Below are 21,019 nucleotides of genomic sequence, written 5' to 3'. Positions count from 1 at the left end.
TTGCAGAACAGTCTCTGTGTGTGGGTGTGGGGGTGTGTGTGTGTGTGTGTGTAGTGGTAAGATAGAGGAGAACAGGCAGAAAAAATATTCATTAGTATGGAAAAAGTTGGCTTAAAGCTCAACATTCAGAAAATGAAGATCATGGCATCTGGTCCCATCACTTCATGGCAAATAAATGGGGAAACAGTGTCAGACTTTATTTTTATAGACTCCAAAAATCACTGCAGATGGTGACTGCAGCCATGAAATTAAAAGACGCTTACTCCTTGGAAGGAAAGTTATGACCAACCTAGATAGAATATTGAAAAGCAGAGACATCACTTTGCCAACAAAGGTCTGTCTAGTCAAGGCTATGGTTTTTCCAGTGGTCATGTATGGATGTGAGAGTTGAACTGTGAAGAAGGCTGAGTGCCGAAGAATTGATGCTTTTGAACTGTGGTGTTGGAGAAGACTCTTGAGAGTCCCTTGGACTGCAAGGAGATCCAACCAGTCCATTCTGAAGGAGATCAGCACTGGGGTTTCTTTGGAAGGAATGATGCTAAAGTTGAAACTCCAATACTGTGGCCACCTCATGGGAATAGTTGACTCATTGGAAAAGACTCTGATGCTGGGAGGGACTGGGGGCAGGAGGAGAAGGGGACGACAGAGGATGAGATGGCTGGATGGCATCACTGACTCGATGGACGTGAGTCTGAATGAACTCTGGGAGTTGGTGATGGACAGGGAGGCCTGGCGTGCTGTGATTCATGGGGTCGCAAAGAGTTGGACACGACTGAGCAACTGAACTGAACTGAACTGACTGAGTGTGGAAAACAGAAAGTGACCAGAGTAGCACTGTGTATGCATGCTGAGTTCCTCCGTCATGCCCAGCTCTTTGTGACCACATGGACTGTAGCCCATCAGGCTCCTCTGTCCACGGGATTTTCCAGGCAAGAATACTGGAGTGGGTTGCAATTTTGTCTTCTAGAGGTCTTCCTGATCAAACCCACATCTCCTGCATTGCAGGCAGATTCTTTTCCACTGAGCATCCTTGGAAGTGCTGTAAAGTCAATCAAAATCATTCATTTATAGGAAAACATTTACCTGGTGTCTGAAGGTACAAAAGTATATGTGTTCTGTGAACTACTCTGTGAAGACAAAAGAAAATACAAATATAAGCCTATCAGTTTTTACCCAAAGCCTGAACTAAACTTCTGTGGGAAACTAAGATTATTGGGTACACATATATAAAATTAGCATGAGTCAAAGACTTTATCTAATACATTATTTAATGAAGGAACTGGAAAAAATTATAATCTGTTTAGATGAAAAGTCAAAGAACCACAAATGTACATGGAATAAAAAATATTAACATGAGTTTGCAAAAAAAAAAAAAATGTTTTCCATAGGGCATAATCAACTTCATTGCACTGCTGCTGCTACTGCTGCTAAGTTGCTTCAGTCATGTCTGACTCTGTGGGACCCCATAGCTGGCAGCCCACCAGGCTCCCCTGTCCCTAGCCTTCTCCAGGCAAGAACACTGGAGTGGGTTGCCGTTTCATTGCACTGGACACAGGTAATTAGCTTTTATCTATGTAAAGTTATTTGTGTTGCTCTCAGTTTTCTGCAAACTACATTCTACTTTCAGAATTATAAAGCAACCTAATCAAAGACAGAAGATTACAACATGATTTTTTTGGTTTGCTTTGTTCAGTCACTAAGTTGTGTCCCGATTCTTTGCGACCCCATGGACTACAGGACACCAGGCTTCCCTGTCCTTCACTGTCTCCCTGAGTTTGCTTAAATTCATGTCCATTTTGTTGATGATGTTATCTAACCATCTTAGCCACTTATCGTTTCCTTTGGCCTTCAGTCTTTCCGAGCATCAGGATCTTTTCCAGTGAGTTAGTTCTTCACATCGGGGGGCCAAAATATTGGAGCTTCAGCTTCAGCATCAGTCCTTTCAATGAATATTCATGGTTGACTTCCTTTAGGATTGACTGGTTTGACTTCCTGGCAGGCCAAGGAACACTCAGGAGTCTTCTCCAGCACAATTCAAAAGCATCAGTTCTTTCATGCTCAACCATCTATATGGTACAACTTTCACATCTGTACACAACCTGATAGAATCAGATAATCCCTAGATGACCCATCATTTCATGGTAAGGATATTCATTAATCTCTTTAGTTCATTCTAAAGAATTAAATTGCTGATTTCACTCATCTCCCCAACACACTTCATTCAACCTTCTCTCAGTCATTTCTAGCTGTTGTTTGTCCAAAACATCTCCTCAAAAAAGCATCTCTTTCTTACCTCCCAGGATTTACACATGCTCTTCCCCTGCCCTTGATACTCTTCCTTCTCCTCTGGCCTATCTTCCCCTACCTAACTCTCCTACTCATCTCTTTCCTTCCTAGTGTCATTTCCCAATTCTCTTCCTCAAGTAAGCCTACTCGATCTCCTGAGTAAGAGAGGGCCCCCCGCCCCCGCCATCACACCACATTCCTAACACTGTCTAATGCTAGATGCTTGCTTGTTTTATCACTGTAAGCTTAACGTAGACAGAGGCAAGGTCTCAATTTATTTCCTGGTTGAGTAAAATAAGAAAAGAAAACAAACCAAAAAAATTAAGAAACAAATGAATTAAGCTTTCACATTCTCATGTGTAATCAGGGAAAAGATCCCTGCTCTGCCCTCTCTAAAGATCAGGATAGAGTGACTACCCTGATGGTTAAGAATTCAGGCAAAGAACAACTCCAGGCTAACATTTTCCTTTGAATGAACGATTCTGATTGGCTTTACAGTGCTTCTAAGGTGGCTCAGTGGTAAAGAATCTGCCTGCAATGCAAGAGAGGTGAGTTTGATCCCTGCATCAGGAAGATCCCCTGGAAGAGAAAATAGCAACCCACTCCAGTGCAGGGGACACGGGTTTGATCCCTGATCAGAGAACTGAGATCCCACCTGCCATGCGGCAACTAAGACTGTCAGCTCAGTTCAGTTCAGTTCAGTCGCTCAGTCGTATCCGACTCTTTGCGACCCCATGAATTGCAGCACGCCAGGCCTCCCTGTCCATCACCAACTCCCAGTGTTCACTCAAACTCATGTCCATCGAGTCGGTGATGCCATCCAACCATCTCATCTTCTGTTGTCCCCTTCTCCTCCTGCCCCCAATCCCTCCCAGCATCAGAGCCTTTTCCAATGAGTCAACTCTTCGAATGAGGTGGCCAAAGTATTGGAGTTTCAGCTTTAGCATCATTCCTTCCAAAGAACACCCAGGACTGATCTCCTTTAGAATGGACTGGTTGCATCTTCTTGGAGTCCAAGGGACTCTCAAGAGTCTTCTCCAACACCACAGTTCAAAAGCATCAATTCTTCAGTGCTCAGCTTTCTTCATAGTCCAACTCTCACATCCATACATGACTACTGGAAAACCATAGCCTTGACTGTACACCACAACAAAAGATCCTTCATTCTGTAACTAAAATAAATGTTTAAAAGTATCAGGATAAACATGAAGTGAGACCTATAGACAAAGACAAATGAGCCTGGCAAATAAAAGGCTCTTGTTTTGTTTCTCACTGTAAAAAAATTTCTTTAGCAATTTCCATCTATGACAGCCTTCTTTGCTCATGAGATAAGGTTCCAAACAGTCAGTGATAACAATCGTAATAGAAAGAATATTTAGAAGTTGCTTTAAAATAAAATTGATCCATAGGAAAAAAAAATGGACATTTCAGGGAGCATTAGAAAAAGTAAAAGTTAAAATAAAAAACACAAACATGAGGTCGGGCTGTATTTGTGAGCAAGGCTGTCAGTTAATTCAGTAAATATTTTTTTCCTATTGAGAATTATTTTGGAGTATTTAGGGAGGAGCTTGATAATGAGTTGTTTATTATGATCTAAAAGCACATGCAAAATGCAGTCACCTAATTAAGGAAGAATAAATAATAGCCCATCATCAGAGCCTCCCATCTACCTGAACCCCAATCCCACATCCGGCCTTGCCTGAGACACTTGAAAGCTATCAATTTACTGCATGAACCATATGACGCTCATACAGAAGTCAGAGCTACTGACTCTTTAAAGTGTACTAATTATCCCACAATTTTGAAAGTGAGACCATATGGAAGCTGTTTTCCTTGTGTTTCTGATTCAAAGACAAAAGACATGAAACTGAACAAGGATTTTCTATATTCTATGTTCCTTGCAAATGCTACTCAAAGTTCACCGAATTCACAAAATAAAAAATGTCTAATCTCCTCCTGGTCAAAGGCTGTCTGGAATTCAAGTCCTTTTCTCAAGTCTTTTTATTTCAAGTGTCTTTTCTCCCTCTGAGCTGTGACTACTCCTACCAAGATGAGTACAGCTAAATTAAAAATGAACTCTTCTGACCGTTCAATTAGTTGTTGAGGCAACACAATGTGAGCAGCTGGTGAGATGCTTTAATTTGTCTTCCCAAACCCAACAGATGCACCGGTGGTCTAAGGACAAGCAGCTAATGACACAGAGCCTGTTTTCAGTGGACATGGCAGTGAGAATCCCAGGCAGGGAAGAGAAGATTTTGAAGGATGAGGAGAGACCATATCAGACAAGAGGGCTCTTCCTTATTTATCTTATCTGAAGCCAGAACTCAGTCTCTGGCTTCCAGATGGAAACAGCTTAGGACCTGGGACCAAAGTCAGCTGCATTAAATGAGGCTGTCATTTGTAGAAGCACCTAAATCTAAGACTAATACTGAGTTACTTTGAAAACTGAACCATTCATATGATTCAGCAACCTCACTCTTGGGTATAAATCTGGAAAAAATAAAAACTCTAATTTGTAAAGTTAGTATACCCCACTCCTGGGCATATATCCAGATAAAACTATAATTCAAAAAGTTAGTGTCCATAGCAGCACTATTTACAATGATGAAGACATGGAAACAATCCAAGTGCACATCAACAGATGACTGGCTTAAGAAAATGTGTTTTTACATGTGGCTTCCCTGGAAACTCAGATGGTAAAGAATCCACCTGCAATACAGAGACCCAGGTTTGATCCCTGGGTCAGGAAGATCCCCTGGAGAAGGGAATGTCTACCCACTCCAGTATTCTTGCCTGGAGAATTCCATGGACAGAGGAGCCTGACAGGCTACAGTCCAAGGACTTGCAAAGAGTCAGACATGACTGAAAGACTTTCACTTACTCACTCATACATATACATGTGTGTGTATACATACACACATACATATGTATAATGGAGTATTACTCAGTCATAAAAAATGAATGGAATCTTGCCATTTTTAGCAACATGAGTGGACCTAGAGAATATTATACTTGGTGAAGTAAGTTAGAACAAAGACAAATATCATATGATATCATTTGCATGTTCAAAATAAAATATGATACAAATGAACTTATTTACAACACAGAAACATACTCATGGACATAGAAAACAAACTGAGACTTATCAAAGGGGATAGTGGTGGGGGGAGGGGGAGGGAGATAAGTTACGAGTTTACATTTAGTGGATGCAAACTACTATATACAAAACAGATAAACAACAAACTCCTTTTGTATAGTATAGGAAATTATATAGTCCATAGGGTTGCAAAGAGTCAGACACTACTGAAGCGACTTAGCACAGCAGAGTGTATATATATATAACCACTTTTGCTGTATGTCTAAAACTAACACAATATTATCAATCAACTATACTTCAGTAAACAAGCAAGCAAACAAAAACTGAACCAGACTATAGGAGCATAGAGTTGAGCTTATTCAGAAATGTGCTGTGCTTAGTCATTCAGTCATGTCTGATTCTTTGCAACACTATGGACTGTAGCCCACCAGGCTCCTCTGTCCATGGGGATTCTCCAGGCAAGAAAGCTAGAGTGGGTTGCCATGCCCTCCTCCAGGGACCTTCCCAACCTAGGGATTGAAGCCAGGTCTCCCACATTGCAGGTGGATTCTTTACTATAAGAGCCTCTTGATGAAAGTGAAAGAGGAGAGTGAAAAAGTTGGCTTAAAACTCAACATTCAGAAAATGAATATCATGGCATCTGGTCCCATCACTTCATGGCAAATAGATGGGGAAACAGTGACAAACTTTATTTTGGGGGGCTCCAAAATCACTGCAGATGGTGGCTGCAGCCATGAAATTAAAAGACACTTCCTCCTTGGAATAAAAGATACTTGCTCCTATGACCAACCTAGACAGCATATTAAAAAGTAGAAAGTAGAGACAATTACTTTGCCTACAAAGGTCCATCTAGTCAAAGCTATGGTTTTTCCAGTGGTCATATATGGATATGAGAGTTGGACTATAAAGAAAGCTGAGCACCAAAGAATTGATGCTTTTGAACTGTGGTGTTGGAGAAGACTCTTGAGAATCCCTCTCTCAAGGAGATCCAACCAGTCCATCCTAAAGGAAATCAGTTCTGAATATTCATTGAAAGGGCTGATGCTGAAGCTGAAACTTCAGTACTTTGGCCACCTGATGCAGAGAGATGACTCATTGGAAAAGACCGTGATGCTGGAAAAGATTGAAGGCGGGAGGAGAAGGGAATGACAGAGGATGAGATGGTTGGCTGGTATCACTGACTCAGTGGATGTACGTTTGAGTAAACTCTGGGAGTTGGTGATGGACAGGGAGGCCTGGTGTGCTGCAATCCATAGGGTCAAAAAGAACTGGACACGAGTGAATGACTGAACTGAACTGAGATGTTTAGGTACTATTACATTATTAACAGAATTTTTATTCTTTTGCCTTTGTGCATGAACTTTGTCCTCACTAGCATACACTTGCTTGGAGGCAAAAATGAGAGCTTGTCCCAGACAGAATGCAAAGAGAAGGAACAAGGCAAAGTGATATGTGAGCTTTGTCATGCAAAAACAGGATTGGGCACTAAAGTGAAGGCCCTCCAAGCCAGGCAAGGGTCTTGAGAGTAAGTTTCCAAATCTTTACTTCTCCTTTGGTCTATGAACAAGACTGTCTATAGGCTCCATTGTCATCATATTCTCTAGCAATGCAAAGAGAGATCCTTTCACCTCTAGCAGCAAGGGTGGGAAGCCAGCCATTTCATGAGAAACAGAAAGGATGTGAGTACAGTGTACAGTGGAATTGTGTCCCCACAAAAGATAAGCTGAGGTTCTCACCTCCAGAGATAGCATGTGAATGTGACTTTATGTGGAAATAGTCTCTACAGATGAATCCAGTTAAGATGATGTCATAATCCCATATGACTGGGTCTTTATAAATAAACAGCCATATGAAGACACAAACACAGAAGAACGCCATGTGAAGACACACAGACACAGGGAGGACGCCATGACAGTGGAAGCAGAGACTAATGTGGCTTATCTACAAGCTGATGATTGCTCACCAGCAGCAAAAGCTAAAAGAGACAAGGAAGGAGTCTCCCAGAAGGACAGCTCTGATGACACCTTGGTTTTGGACTTTGGACCTCCAGAACTATGAGGCAATTCATCTCTGTTGCTTCGTGCAACCCAATCTATGGTAACTTTTTAGCGGAGCCCTAGGAAATTAACACAAGTACTATGGATGACAGAAAAAGGATGAAAGCAAGAGGTGAATATCTGCATCCTTATTTCCCACTCTGGGTTTCTGCCTGAATGATGTGGGAAAATCAGGTAACCGGGATAGGAGTAGAGGGCCTCTCACCAAACTTCTCTGAGAACTTGGAAGAAGGCTACCTCAAAAGTCATGGGGTTCTCCAGGCAAGAATACTGGAGAGGGTGGCCATTTCCTTCTCCAGTGGACCACGTTTTGTCAGAGCTCTTCACTATGACCTGTCTTGGATGGCCCTGCACAGCATGGCTCGTAACTTCACTGAGTTGCTTATGCAAGCCCTTTTGCCACAACAAGGCTGTGTTCCAATTGATTTTGAACTGTGGTGCTGGAGAAGACCCTTGAGAGTCCCTTGGACTCCAAGGAGATCAAACCAGTCAATCCTAAAAGAAACCAACCCTGAATATTCATTGGATGACTGATGATGAAGTTGAAGCTCCAGTTTTTTGGCCACCTTAGGTGAAGTCCAAAATCAATGCGTCAGCAGAGCAGTGCTCCCTCTGGAGACTCCTTCCTTGTCTCTTAGCTTATAGTGTTTGTGAGCCAACTCATCGGAAAAGACCCTGATGCTGGAAAAGTTGGAAGTCAAAAGAAGAATCGGGAGGCAGAAGATGAGATGGACAGTACCACCAGCTCAATGGACGTGAATTTGAGCAAACTCCAGGAGATAGTGAAGGAGAGAGGATCCTAGAGTGCTGCAGTCCATGGGGTTGCAAAGAGTTGGACACGACTTACCGACTGAACAACAACAATACCTAACAGGTGCCCTGTAACAGAGACTTCACAGGCGGTACATCGGGAAAGAATCTGCCTGCTGATGTAGGAGACTCAGGCTGGAAGACTCAGGCCTGGCAAGAGAAACCTGGTGGTGCAGTGTGTCTGATAGGGGAACCCAAGAGGCTTAACTTTCCCAAGGCTCCTGTTGGTGTCTCTGTCTCATTCCTAACATCCAGAAAATGCTGGAAGCAATAGTACTTTATGTTAGAATCCCTTATTTATGGTCTTATTTTTCTCCTCTTCCCAGTCTTATAGATTTGTTTTGAATGGGTTGGGAATTCAACTTCTGATTTTCCAGTGAGATAACCATTTACTAGTTGGTTAAACAGTGATTGCTTTTTATCATGACAACATTGCAATTGACAGAAGCAGGTATATAAACTGCATTTGTGGTATCAAGCCTGGGTGACTGAATGAATAGTCAAATCGTTAACAAAAATTGGTATGCCAGAAAAAGCAATCATTGTTTAATCACTCTTTGCAATTGGCATACCAATTTTTGTTAACGATACGACTATTCGTTCAGTCACCCAGGCTTGATACCACAAATCCAGTTTATGCACCTGCCTCTGTCAATTGCAGTGTTGTCACAATAGTTCCTCAATGTGTTAAATACCCTATCAACCCTTCTGAGATCAGCTTCTTGTCTGCTTTACTCATTCAAGAAATAAATAAAATTAATGCTTAGTAAGCAGGAGTCATCTTTCTAGGTATTTGAGGTTTAAAAATGAGTGCAATGGAAATGATATCAGCTTCCATAGAGCTTTTACAGTCTATTAACAAGACTAGAGGGAGAAGGCAACGGCAACCCACTCCAGTACTCTTGCCTGGAAAATCCCATGGACGGAGGAGCCTGGTAGGCTGCAGTCCATGGGGTCGCACAGAGGCAGACACGACTGAAACAACTTAGCAGCAGCAACAAGACTAGAAATTAATGAAATGATTATCCAGATAGATTTCTATCTGAAACTGTCATAAATGCTGTGAAAAGAAACTTCAGGGTTCTGTGAGAGATTGTAATAGGGCAACTGACCTAGTCTGGGCAGTAGCCAAGAAAACCTTGCCTGAGGAAGTGACATTTGATACCAGATCCAATGAGAGAGCAGGAGTTACCTGGGTGTAGGTAGGTGGTAAGAGAGTGGGAGCTCATGGTAGGAAGCTATGTAACTGAACTTACTTACAAAACCAAAACATACCTACAGACCTGGAAAACAAACCTATGGTTACTGAAGGGGAAATGTGGGGGAGGGGATGAATTAGGAGTTTGAGGTAATCAATAAGGACCAATTGTATAGCACAGGGAACTCTACTCAGTATTCAGTAATAACCTACTTGTGAAAAGAATCTGAAAAAAGAAGGGATATATATGTATCTATAACTGAGTCACTTGCTGTACATCTGAAACTAACACATTTTTAATCGACTACAATCCAATATAAAATAAAAATTAAATTTAAAAAAAAGAAGCTTATATAAAGCCTGAAGGAAGAGTGAGCATGGGAGGAACCTGAAAACAGACAACAGGATATCAGGGGAGAAGGCTATAAGAGTAACAGTAAATGACTCTGGAAGGTCCACTGGGTGGTTCCATCTGGAAGACCACAGCCTCCAATCATCTGACTTCCCTGTCAGGTTCCTTCGCTGACTTCACTTCCCAAGAGATGGGAAGGGTCAGCATTAGAGATGATCTCATCTCCATTCAGTGATCCTCAGCTTGGCTGTGTGTGGGCATCACCTGAGGCACTGTCTGATATCCTGGTGCTGGGTCTCAACCCAGAGTCCCATGCAATGCATTTGGTTACACTCTGGGCATTTCAGTTTGTAAACTTTCTTCAGGTGATTCTAGTAATCAGTCAAGACTGAAAACCACCATGATACCTGGATGGTTAGCTACATGATGGCAAGGCTCTTCTTTTTTTCCCATCTCTTAACATCCCTCACCCCTGCCCTCATATTTAGAATAGTATCTGATGTAATGCTTATTTAAGAAAGGAATGGAGGAGGGAAGGAGCCAAGGAAGGGAGGGAGGGAAATGAATGAACATTTCAAAATATATGCCCCCATATATAAATGGAAGTTTCCATTTATACTTCTATCTCTAAGTAAAATAGCTTGCCCTTGCATCTAGTTTGATATAAAGCCTACTGTCTTGTAGCTATGGCTTCCCAGGTGGCACAGTGGTAGAGAATCTGCCTGCCAATGCAGAAGACACAAGAAATGTGAGTTCGATCCCTGGGTCAGGAAGATCCTCTAGAGAATGAAATGGCAGCCCACTCCAATATAACTGCCTGGAAAATTCTATGAACAGAGGAGCCTGGGGGGCTACAGTCCATGGCTGTAAAGAGTCAGACATGATGGAATGAGCACGCATGAACACTGTAGTTACAGGATCTCCCTCTCCTTCTGTTTCTCTCTGTTTCTATCTCTGTCTCTGTCTCTCTCTCTATCTACCACTCCCTAGGGGTTGGATGTGCTCGTGGTTACCCACCTGAATATAACTCACAGCTTCCTTGGCAGATTGTCTGAATCTTGTGACAATCCATTGACCAATAGAATGTCATCTGAAATTACATATGCAAGTTAAAGTTAAGTCCTCAGAGACAAACCAGGTTGCGTTTCACCTTCCCTTTTCCCCTTTGAAGGGTAGAACATAGACACAGAGTTTGTGAGCCAGTTTCAACACTGCAAATGAAAGCAGCATGCCTTGGGAGGATAAAGCAATAAGATAATACGATGTTTGTCATAGTTTTGGCCATATACATTTGTCAAATGTTTAGCCATATAGAAAAACAGTCACATAAAAACTAGCTTCCCTCCAGACAAGGAAAATAAATGTTATTGTCCATATCATTCAGGAAATAAAGAGATGAATGTATATTTTATTTAAGAGCCAGCCAGCAAAAGTAGCATTAGGAAAAAAAACAATGTTTATATAATAATTCAATGTAGGTTTCCCTCTAATAGTTGAACATCAATTCTTTGGGAAGCTTATGCATTGGAGGCCAATTTAGCCTACAAAATATTATATTTTTATTATAGAATCTTATACTACTTTATGATCATACGCCAAATCATATTTGATATCAATTGAGCAAAAGATGAGTGGTGCCAGTGGTAAAGAATCTGCCTGCCAATCCAAGACATGCAAGAGAGGCAGGTCCCTAGGTTGGGAAGAAGATCCCATGGAGGATGAAATGGTAATCCATTCCAGTATTCATGCCTGGCAAATCTCATGGACAGAGGAGCCTAGCAGGTTACAGTCCATGTGGCTGCAAAGAGTTGAACGTGACTAAGCAGGCACACAAGAACATACACACACTCAAGAGCAAAAGATGAACATGGATGTCGCACGCTCCATGGGTGTTCACCCTACATCTTAAAAGGAGTAAGCTATGACAGAGCATTTGTTATAACATTGAGGTCCTTGTTTTCCTCCTGTGCATTAACCCTCCAACAACCTAATGCTTCGTTTCACCAAATGTTCATGAACTTCAGGTAACAGATGGATACGGAAAATGCTTTAGCTGCTCTAAAAAGGAGTTCTGGAGTTATTCTCAGGATATAGTTTTTTGTCTTTAAATCAAGAGTATTTAAACTCTTTAAGAACAAGAAAAGAAAAGAAAAAATCAGGATATGTGAAAAAAGAGTGGGTAAGCATCATACCAGCTGGCACACTCAGGCCTTCAGTTGTTAAATAAGCTTGTGGGAATCCTTTTCGTCTCTAAAATGACAACCATTCCTGCTGGGTAAAATTAAATGTGTTAAGGCACCAAAGCCCACTGGACCCTTCATGTGTCTGTACCTGCAAACTTTTGCTACATCCAGGTCAGTGAAGTGGGGAAAACGCAGCGTAGCTTCACTTACTCAAAAGTAGCTTCCAACAGTTCACTTCACATTTCACCTGAAACACAAAGTCATTGACAGAATAACGCCTTCCGCCTCCAAAGGCCTCCGTGTTCTAATCCCCGAAACCTGTGTGCATGTTATATAGCATGGCAGCAAGGGACTTTACAGATGTGGTTAGATGAGGATTTTGAGATGAAGCGAGTTTAGTGCATTGGACAGGTGGGACCAGGATAATCACAGGTGTCCTTATAAGGAAAGGAAAGAGTGTCAGGGTCAGGGAAAGAGATGTGACTATGGAAGCAGAGGTTGGAGGGATAGAGGCCGCAAGTCAAGGAATGTTGGCAACCACTAAAAACTGCAAAGAGTAACCATACTGCAACCTTGCTGACACCTGATTTTAAGCCAGTGAAAGCTATTTCTGACTTCTTACAGCTAGAATTCTAAGACAACATTTTTGTGTTGTCCGAAGCTGCTATATGGTGATTTGTTAAACCAGCGATAGGAAATTGTCTTTTATGGAAAAACATATGAGTAAAACTATTATTTTAAGTATTTCATACAAGTAATTCTTTTTTTTTTCTAATTTTATTTTATTTTTAAACTTTACATAATTGTATTAGTTTTGCCAAATATCAAAATGAATCAGCCACAGGTATACATGTGTTCCCCATCCCGAACCCTCCTCCCTCCTCCCTCCCCCCTCCCCATACCATCCCTCTGGGCCGTCCCAGTGCACCAGCCCCAAGCATCCAGCATCGTGCATCGAACCTGGACTGGCAACTCGTTTCCTACATGATATTTTACATGTTTCAATGCCACTCTCCCAAATCTTCCCACCCTCTCCCTCTCCCACAGAGTCCAATAGACTGTTCTATACATCAGTGTCTCTTTTGCTGTCTCGTACACCGGGTTATTGTTACCATCTTTCTAAATTCCATATATATGCGTTAGTATACTGTATTTATGTTTTTCCTTCTGGCTTACTTCACTCTGTGTAATAGGCTCCAGTTTCATCCACCTCATTAGAACTGATTCAAATGTATTCTTTTTAATGGCTGAGTAATACTCCATTGTGTATATGTACCACAGCTTTCTTATCCATTCATCTGCTGATGGACATCTAGGTTGCTTCCATGTCCTGGCTATTATAAACAGTACTGCAATGAACATTGGGGTACACGTGTCTCTTTCCCTTCTGGTTTCCTCAGTGTGTATGCCCAGCAGTGGGATTGCTGGATCATAAGGCAGTTCTATTTCCAGTTTTTTAAGGAATCTCCACACTGTTCTCCATAGTGGCTGTACTAGTTTGCATTCCCACCAACAGTGTAAGAGGGTTCCCTTTTCTCCACACCCTCTCCAGCATTTATTATTTGTAGACTGGATCGCAGCCATTCTGACTGGCGTGAAATGGTACCTCATAGTGGTTTTGATTTGCATTTCTCTGATAATGAGTGATGTTGAGCATCTTTTCATGTGTTTGTTAGCCATCTGTATGTCTTCTTTGGAGAAATGTCTATTTAGTTCTTTGGCCCATTTTTTGATTGGGTCGTTTATTTTTCTGGAGTTGAGCTGTAGGAGTTGCTTGTACATTTTTGAGATTAGTTGTTTGTTGGTTGCTTCATTTGCTATTATTTTCTCCCATTCTGAAGGCTGTCTTTTCACCTTGCTAATAGTTTCCTTTGATGTGCAGAAGCTTTTAAGGTTAATTAGGTCCCATTTGTTTATTTTTGCTTTTATTTCCAATATTCTGGGAGGTGGGTCATAGAGGATCCTGCTGTGATGTATGTCGGAGAGTGTTTTGCCTATGTTCTCCTCTAGGAGTTTTATAGTTTCTGGTCTTACATTGAGATCTTTAATCCATTTTGAGTTTATTTTTGTGTATGGTGTTAGAAAGTGGTCTAGTTTCATTCTTTTACAAGTGGTTGACCAGATTTCCCAGCACCACTTGTTAAAGAGTCAAAAAAAATAAATTTTAGAATTTGGTTAAATCACATTATATTTGCTAATAAGTACTTCAAAGATGTAACTACAAAAAAAAAAAAAATCACCTCTTCATGAGGGTTAAAGAGGGTATAAAAATGGTGGCTTAAAACTCAACCTTCAAAAAAGTAAGAGCATGTCATTTGGTCCCATCACTTCATGGCAAATTGTTGTTGTTGAGTCGCTTAGCCATGTCCAACTCTGTGACCCCATGAACTGCTGTGACCCCATGAACTGCAGCTCGCCAGGCTTCCCTGACCTTCATCATCTCCAAGAACTTACTCAAATTTAAGTCTATTGAGTCGGTGATGCCATCCAACCATCTCATCCTCTGTCGTCCCCTCCTCCTGCTTTCAATCTTTCCCAGATCAAGGTCTTTTCCAGTGAGTCAGCTCTTCACATCAGGTGGCCAAAGTATTGGAGATTCAGCTTAAGCATCAGTCCTTCCAGTGAATATTCAGTGTTGATTTCCTTTATGATTGACTGGTTGATCTCCTTGCAGTCCAAGGGACTCTCAAGAGTCTTCTCCAACACCATAGTTCAAAAGCATCAGTTCTTGGGTGCAGTGCTGAAGCTGAAGCTCCAGACTTTGGCTACCTGATCTGAAGAGCTGACTCATTATAAAAGACTCTGATGCTGGGAAAGAGCAAAGGCAGGAGGAGAAGGGGATGACAGAGGATGAGATGGTTGGATGGCATCACTGACTCATTGGACACGAGTTTAAGCACACTCTGGGAGATAGTGAAGGATAAGGAAGCCTGGAGTGCTGCAGTACATGGGGTCACAAAGAGTCAGACATGATTTAATGATTGAAGAACAACAGTAAGAACTACATAAAATACGATGAAGTGGTTTATGAAAATAAGGTATTTTCAGTAAAGAATTTATGTGTTACATTTTATAAGATTAAGGTATGTAAGAAAGAAATTTGTCTTAGTTTCTCAATCAGCAATAATATTCTGTGTGCATGCATGCTCAGTCACTTCAGTCGTGTCTGACTCTTTGCCACCCTACGGACTGTAGCCCACCAGGCTCCTCTGTCCATGGTATTCTCCAGACAAGAATACTTGAGTGGGTTGCCATGACCTCCTCCAGAGGATCTTCCTGATCCAGGGATAGAACCTGCGTCTCTTATGTCTCCTGCATTGGCAGACAGGTTCTTTACCACTAGCACCACCTGAGAACTCCAATAATATTTTACTTTCATGTAAAATTGAGATATGAATTATATATTTCTTTTATATAAGTATTGGCAAGCTCAAAGAAGAATACTATGCATTCATAGTTTTTTTTTTATTTTGCAGTAAATAATTAGTCTACATTTTTCTCCTCCACTCTGTTGATCAACAGGGTCAAGAGCTGTTTTATTTTTTTCTTAAAAGGGAATTGTGAATTTCAGAAACTTTAACCATGACCTCATGAATTTAGTTGTTTCGAAAAAACATTGAGTGTGTGAGAGATGTCAATAGAGTTTTACTTTCAAAAATAAAAAGACAAATTCAATTTGGTACTTGACCTTAAGCATATTGTTTTCTATTAGCAGTGAGAAGACATATGCATAGAAAACATTGTTGACAATTGAATATATATGGTTTGTAATACCAAGAGAATTTATGTGTACTTTGAAATGTTAATAATAAGCATTTGAAGAAGTGTCATATGCTACTTGATTACATTATTTTTAATCTTTTACTAGATTACTTCATTTTTTCCCATGGTAAACATCCTCCCCTAAAAATAGAAAGAATATAAAATTCTTGCAACATATTTTCTGTTTATTGGGTATCAAGATTGTTTCAAACAGTAAATATGATTCTGGTAACTTGCCATGAAATTCACTGGCATCAGTGTTCCTTTTCCTATCTTTTTTCTTGTAAATGCAATTATTTTTTTTCCTGAGAAACAGAAAAAAATGTCAATGCATAAGTTTGCTGCCCTTCTGAAAATTTTAATCAGAACTCAGTGTTAAGTTGAACAAAATTAAACTAAAATATCCTCTATAACTTATTACAAGTGATTTGCACATACCTTCTTACATAAAGTCTGATTTTTTAATATGTTAAATAGATTCTCTATTACATAGGTTGGCTGGCAACTCATCAAACATTTACTAGAATTGTTATAATGACATTTTCATACAAAAGATCACATAATCAACCCAGGAGCTCTTGCCATGTTTACCTGAAAGGAAGATGATGACTTTTTTCCAAGTAATTTAACTTTGAAACTTGGGGGATTGATGTTTCCTGGACAAAAGGGCTTATATTTCATACACTGGCATCATATCACAGTGAATAAAAGTGAGACAGGGTGATTTTTTTAATTTTTAGCTTGATGAAGAATCACAGAGTATGTCTCAAGGCCCTAGTTATTGAAATGGCAATGGAGGTATTCTTTGTGCCTGAGAGGATATGATTGATGAATTTATGGAATTAGGGATCTAGAGGTAAGCACAATAGATTTAGATTGGAATATTTAGGAGAAACCATTCAGGAAAATAATGAAGGAAGATCAGGTCTGGGCTAGATATTGAGTCTCTCTGTGTTTGGATCATCCAAATCTGGACTCCTGTTTTTTTGTGGGTCCAAGACTCATTGATTTCAAGTCTCTTACTATGGTGGACATTAAAGAGATTATCTATAGGAGAATATTAGTGATGTAAATATCTGGGCCACAAAGCAGTGGGAAAATTAAAGAAGGCTCACAGATACAATGACCAGTGCTTGAGCAGGAAACTGACCTTCTAAAGGAGTACAGCTCAAGGTGAGGAAACCCCATAGAGTCCTCCTGAAGGAGCACTGAAACAGAAAGGGAAAATCAAGAAAATAAAAATGCTGCTTTAAGCATGGAGCATTTAAAGATCAAGAAAGACTGTATCTTGAGGAACACAGGATAGAGGCATTGGAGAGCTTGGAATTCCAGGAAATACACATTTGAGAAACATCAACACCTTCACTTCAGCAATCCACCAGGGGTGTTTTGAGTCCCAGCTTTAACAAATGTGGGTCTGGGCAATAACCTTTCCCAGAAAGTAGATTTCACAGGCCTAAGAGAAGATAGCCTAGAAAGTGTATTAAAAAGCAGAGACATCACTTTGCCAACAAAGGTCTGTCTAGTCAAAGCTATGGTTTTTCCAGTAGTCATGTATGGATGTGAGAGATGAACCATAAAGAAGACTGAGCACCAAATAGTTGATGCATTTGAACTGTGCTTCTGGAGAAGATTCTTGAGTCCCTTTGACTACAAGGAGATTAACCAGTCAAGCATAAAGGAAATCAACCCTGAATATTCACTGGAAGGACCGATGCTGAAGCTCCAATACTTTAGCCACCTGATGGGAAGAGCCAACTCATTGGAAAAGACCCCGATGCTGGCAAAGATAGAAGGCAGGAGAAGAAGGGATGACAGAAGAGGAGATGGTTGGATGGCATCACTGACTCAATGGACATGAGTTTTAGGACACTCCAGGAGATGGTGAAGGACTAGGAAGCCTGGCATGCTGCAGTTCATGGGGTCACAAAGGAATCGGACATGACTGAGCAACTGAACAATAAAGAGAAGGTATGTGAAGTCATGACCACAAACTTATTGCCAGAGCTAGGAATGCTTGCTTAAGGGAGAATAGCCTTGTTGTCACTCAAACGAATCGCCAGTCCAGGTTCGATGCATGAAACAGGATGCTTGGGGCTGGTGCACTGGGATGACCAGAGGGATGGTATGGGGAGGAAAGTGGGAAGGGGGTTCAGGATGGGGAACACGTGTATACCCGTGGCGGATTCATGTTGATATATGGCAAAACCAATACAATATTGTAATTAGCCTCCAATTAAATAAATTTATATTAAAAAATAATAAAACACACATACACATTAAAAAAAAAAGAAGCTCACACAGAGCAGTTCTGGGTTTCAGAAACAAGAAACTCAAAGGGCAAATGGAAAATAAGATGCTTTGAATAAGTCAGTAGGAAATAAAAGGCATTTCAATCAAGCCTGTTGATAGGAGTTGGCACCATGTAAATTTCTAAACTTTGAAGAATAATTGCCAACACTTATCAAGTGCTTGCTGTGGGTTGATCACTGCTCTGTTTCACAGGGATCAGCTCATTTAATTCTCACAACATTCTGATAAAGTGAGAGGCATTTTTAATATTTTTTCTACAGATGGAGAAATTCAGACCCTGAGAGCAAGTAACTTGCCCAAAGTCACACAGAAAATAAGAGGAAGAGCTGAGATACAGGCCCACAGGGTCTGGCTTCAAAGACAGCACTCTAATTACCATATATAAGACAAGGAAAGAATGAGTCCACAACAGAGGAGGGAGTTTTCCTGCCCTGCTATGAGATATGCAAGGTGTCATGTTAAAATCTATCAAGAGAAATCTTTCCCTAAGTAAGCTACATATTCTAGAAAACACATAAGCTGACATCTTCAAAGACTGAAAAGAAGGTGTTCTCTTCTGGGGGTGTATGACCAACCCTATATCTTATTCATCCTCTCCCTACCCTCTTCCCATCCCAAGGTGGTCATGGAGCATCATTCCAACCAATGAGATTCAAGCAGGAAAATTCTGGTTGCAACTTCCAAGAAAGCTCTCAATTGCCTAACAGAAAGTGAAACTCACCTAGTGTGGCTTTTCATGCATAGCCCTGTTTTCTTCTTCCTTACTGGAACTCAAGTGTGATGTCCAGAGGGATAGCAGCTTTCCAGGGACCATAAGGAGAACCACTAGCTTAGGATAGCTCTACAAGAGTAGAAGATTATGAGCCCTTGACAGCATCAGCCAGCATCTTCCCCAGCCCTAGACTGGACACCTGTGGATCCCTTGTAGGGAGACAAATAAACCACAATCACTTAAAAGGTAAAAAGAAAAAAAAAAAAAAATTCAGATAATTCTTTTGAGCAGTTTATACAGATCATTCTCTTCATCTTTCAAGTCTATCAAAATGTTTAATAACCACCATACCCAAGGGAATAAATCCTTAATTCCAGTCACTTCTCAGTGGTCTCTTGAATCTTAGCTCCCTCCTGCTGTGTACATGTGTGATGGTGTTCATTTCTGTTTTGCTTTTTGGATCCCTGCTATTTGTGGGCATTTGCACTGTTGCCAGTTTTTACTATTATGAACATTTCCCAGCTACAGCACCCACCTTCTCATGGCTGCACTTGAGCTAAATATTACCTCCTTCCTCCTACTCTGGCCCCACTTATTTTAAAGGCTTCTATGACTCCATCTATAATCTATAAAAATATTTTTGATGAAAAGATACTCAATTTAAAATGATCACATTAATCACTCTTATTTGAGAAGGTGCAGTCTATTAGATGACTTTAAAATAAAAACTTTCCTACTACAAGCTTATGAAAAAAAAAGGTTTTATTTTGTTTCTACGTTTTTAAACTTTTTACTTTTTACTTTTTCATGTATAGGTTTTGATTCACCTGGAACTGGTTTTTGTGTGGTGGAGTTAATTTCATCTTTTGTTTGATTTGACCAATGTTGTGTCTATGACATTCAGTGAAAAATCTGTCTTTTCATCATTAATCTACACCACCATGTCTGCCATACTTAAAGCCTCTGAATCTATGTGGGTGTCTAAGTTTTCTGTCATAGTCTGTTTACTTATAATCCACAGTCCTTGTATCAGTAATCCAGAATCTTAAGTCCTTAAACTTCTTAAGTTTTATAATCAGGTGCAACAAGTAGTCACTTCATTCTCCTCTTGGAGAACCACCAATAGGCACAGCCTTTGCAATCCCCATATAATTTTCTAGAATCATCTCATTATGTTAAAACATAATCGTGATTTTGGTTTATCTGACATAAGATATATACACAGTGTAGACTCTTTATCCTTGTGCGTAATATATGTTTTTGAAGTTTTCCTAGATCTAAAAGATATCTTATACTGCAGAACTGGGTGCCATCCCCGGGTTGGGAAGATCCCCTGGAGAAGGGAACGGCTACCCACTCCAGTATTCTGGCCTGGAGAATTCCATGGACTCTATAGTCCATGGTGTCGCCAAGAGTCAGCCACAGTTGAGTGACTTCCATTTCCACTTCAAAGATATCTTATGTCAGATCAGACAGCAAAGACTCTGCCTGCGACATGGGAGACCTGGGTTCGATCCTGAATCGGGAAGATCCCCTGGAGGAGGGCATAGCAACCCACTCCAGTATTCTTGCCTGGAGAATCCCCATGCACAGAGGAGCCTGGTGGGCTACAGTCCATGGGATCACAAAGAGTAGGATATGACTGAGTGACTAAAACACACAGATCTTCAGAATATTTGAATACTGTTCTGTAACTTTCTCTTTAAAGGATTGGTATGACTTTTGTTGTGTTTATTGTTAGGTAATTATGCTTTCATACTGTTACAAGCTTTTTAATTTGACTTCAGTTTGTATTAGTATATAAAAACAATTGATTTTTTAATAGATTTTTAATCCAGCAGCTGTGCTAAATTCTTCTTAATTCTAATATTGCAGCTATAGTTTCTTTTAATATTTGTAGCAATCTATTGCTGCATAATAAATTATCCCCCAAATCTAGCAGTCAAAAGCAATAATTATAATTTATTATTGTTCATGCTTTCAGTGGGTCAGTAATTCATATGGGGTACAGCAGAGAAAGATGTCTCTCCTTCACCTTGTTCCTAGATGGACACCAAGAGTTGGAAACATCTATTTCTGCTTTATTGACTATGCCAAAGCCTTTGACTGTGTGGATCACAATAAACTGTGGAAAATTCTGAAAGAGATGGGAATACAAGACCACCTGACCTGCCTCTTGAGAAACCTATATGCAAGTAAGGAAGCAACAGTTAGAACTGGACATGAAACAACAGACTGGTTCCAAATAG

At 40.5% G+C, this 21,019-nt stretch overlaps 2 long non-coding RNA genes across 3 annotated transcripts in view; both read right to left on the bottom strand.

Annotated features, from left to right (window-relative positions):
• Window positions 1-552: 552 nt before the first annotated feature.
• LOC139183552 (uncharacterized) lies at window positions 553-12,732 on the bottom strand. Its single transcript, XR_011567047.1, has 3 exons — window positions 12,132-12,732; window positions 10,818-10,890; window positions 553-1,127 (listed from the first exon to the last, which is right to left on the bottom strand). It is a non-coding gene; the product is annotated as an uncharacterized lncRNA (long non-coding RNA).
• Window positions 12,733-15,816: 3,084 nt separating this feature from the next.
• LOC139183551 (uncharacterized) overlaps window positions 15,817-21,019 on the bottom strand; it is a 32,131-nt gene continuing 26,928 nt past the window's right edge. The window contains exons 3-4 of one of the 2 annotated variants that reach the window (XR_011567045.1): window positions 18,780-18,979; window positions 15,817-16,050 (exon numbers count right to left, since the gene is read on the bottom strand). This is a non-coding gene — a long non-coding RNA (uncharacterized lncRNA). Of the gene's footprint in view, window positions 16,051-16,322; window positions 16,954-18,779; window positions 18,980-21,019 lie in introns of those variants that run through there. The other variant, XR_011567046.1, reaches the window with a different exon arrangement.

This window comes from Bos indicus, chromosome 6, assembly GCF_029378745.1.
Source record: "Bos indicus isolate NIAB-ARS_2022 breed Sahiwal x Tharparkar chromosome 6, NIAB-ARS_B.indTharparkar_mat_pri_1.0, whole genome shotgun sequence".
Taxonomy (NCBI): Eukaryota; Metazoa; Chordata; class Mammalia; order Artiodactyla; family Bovidae; genus Bos; species Bos indicus.
This window is presented reverse-complemented; position numbering and strand designations above follow the sequence as displayed.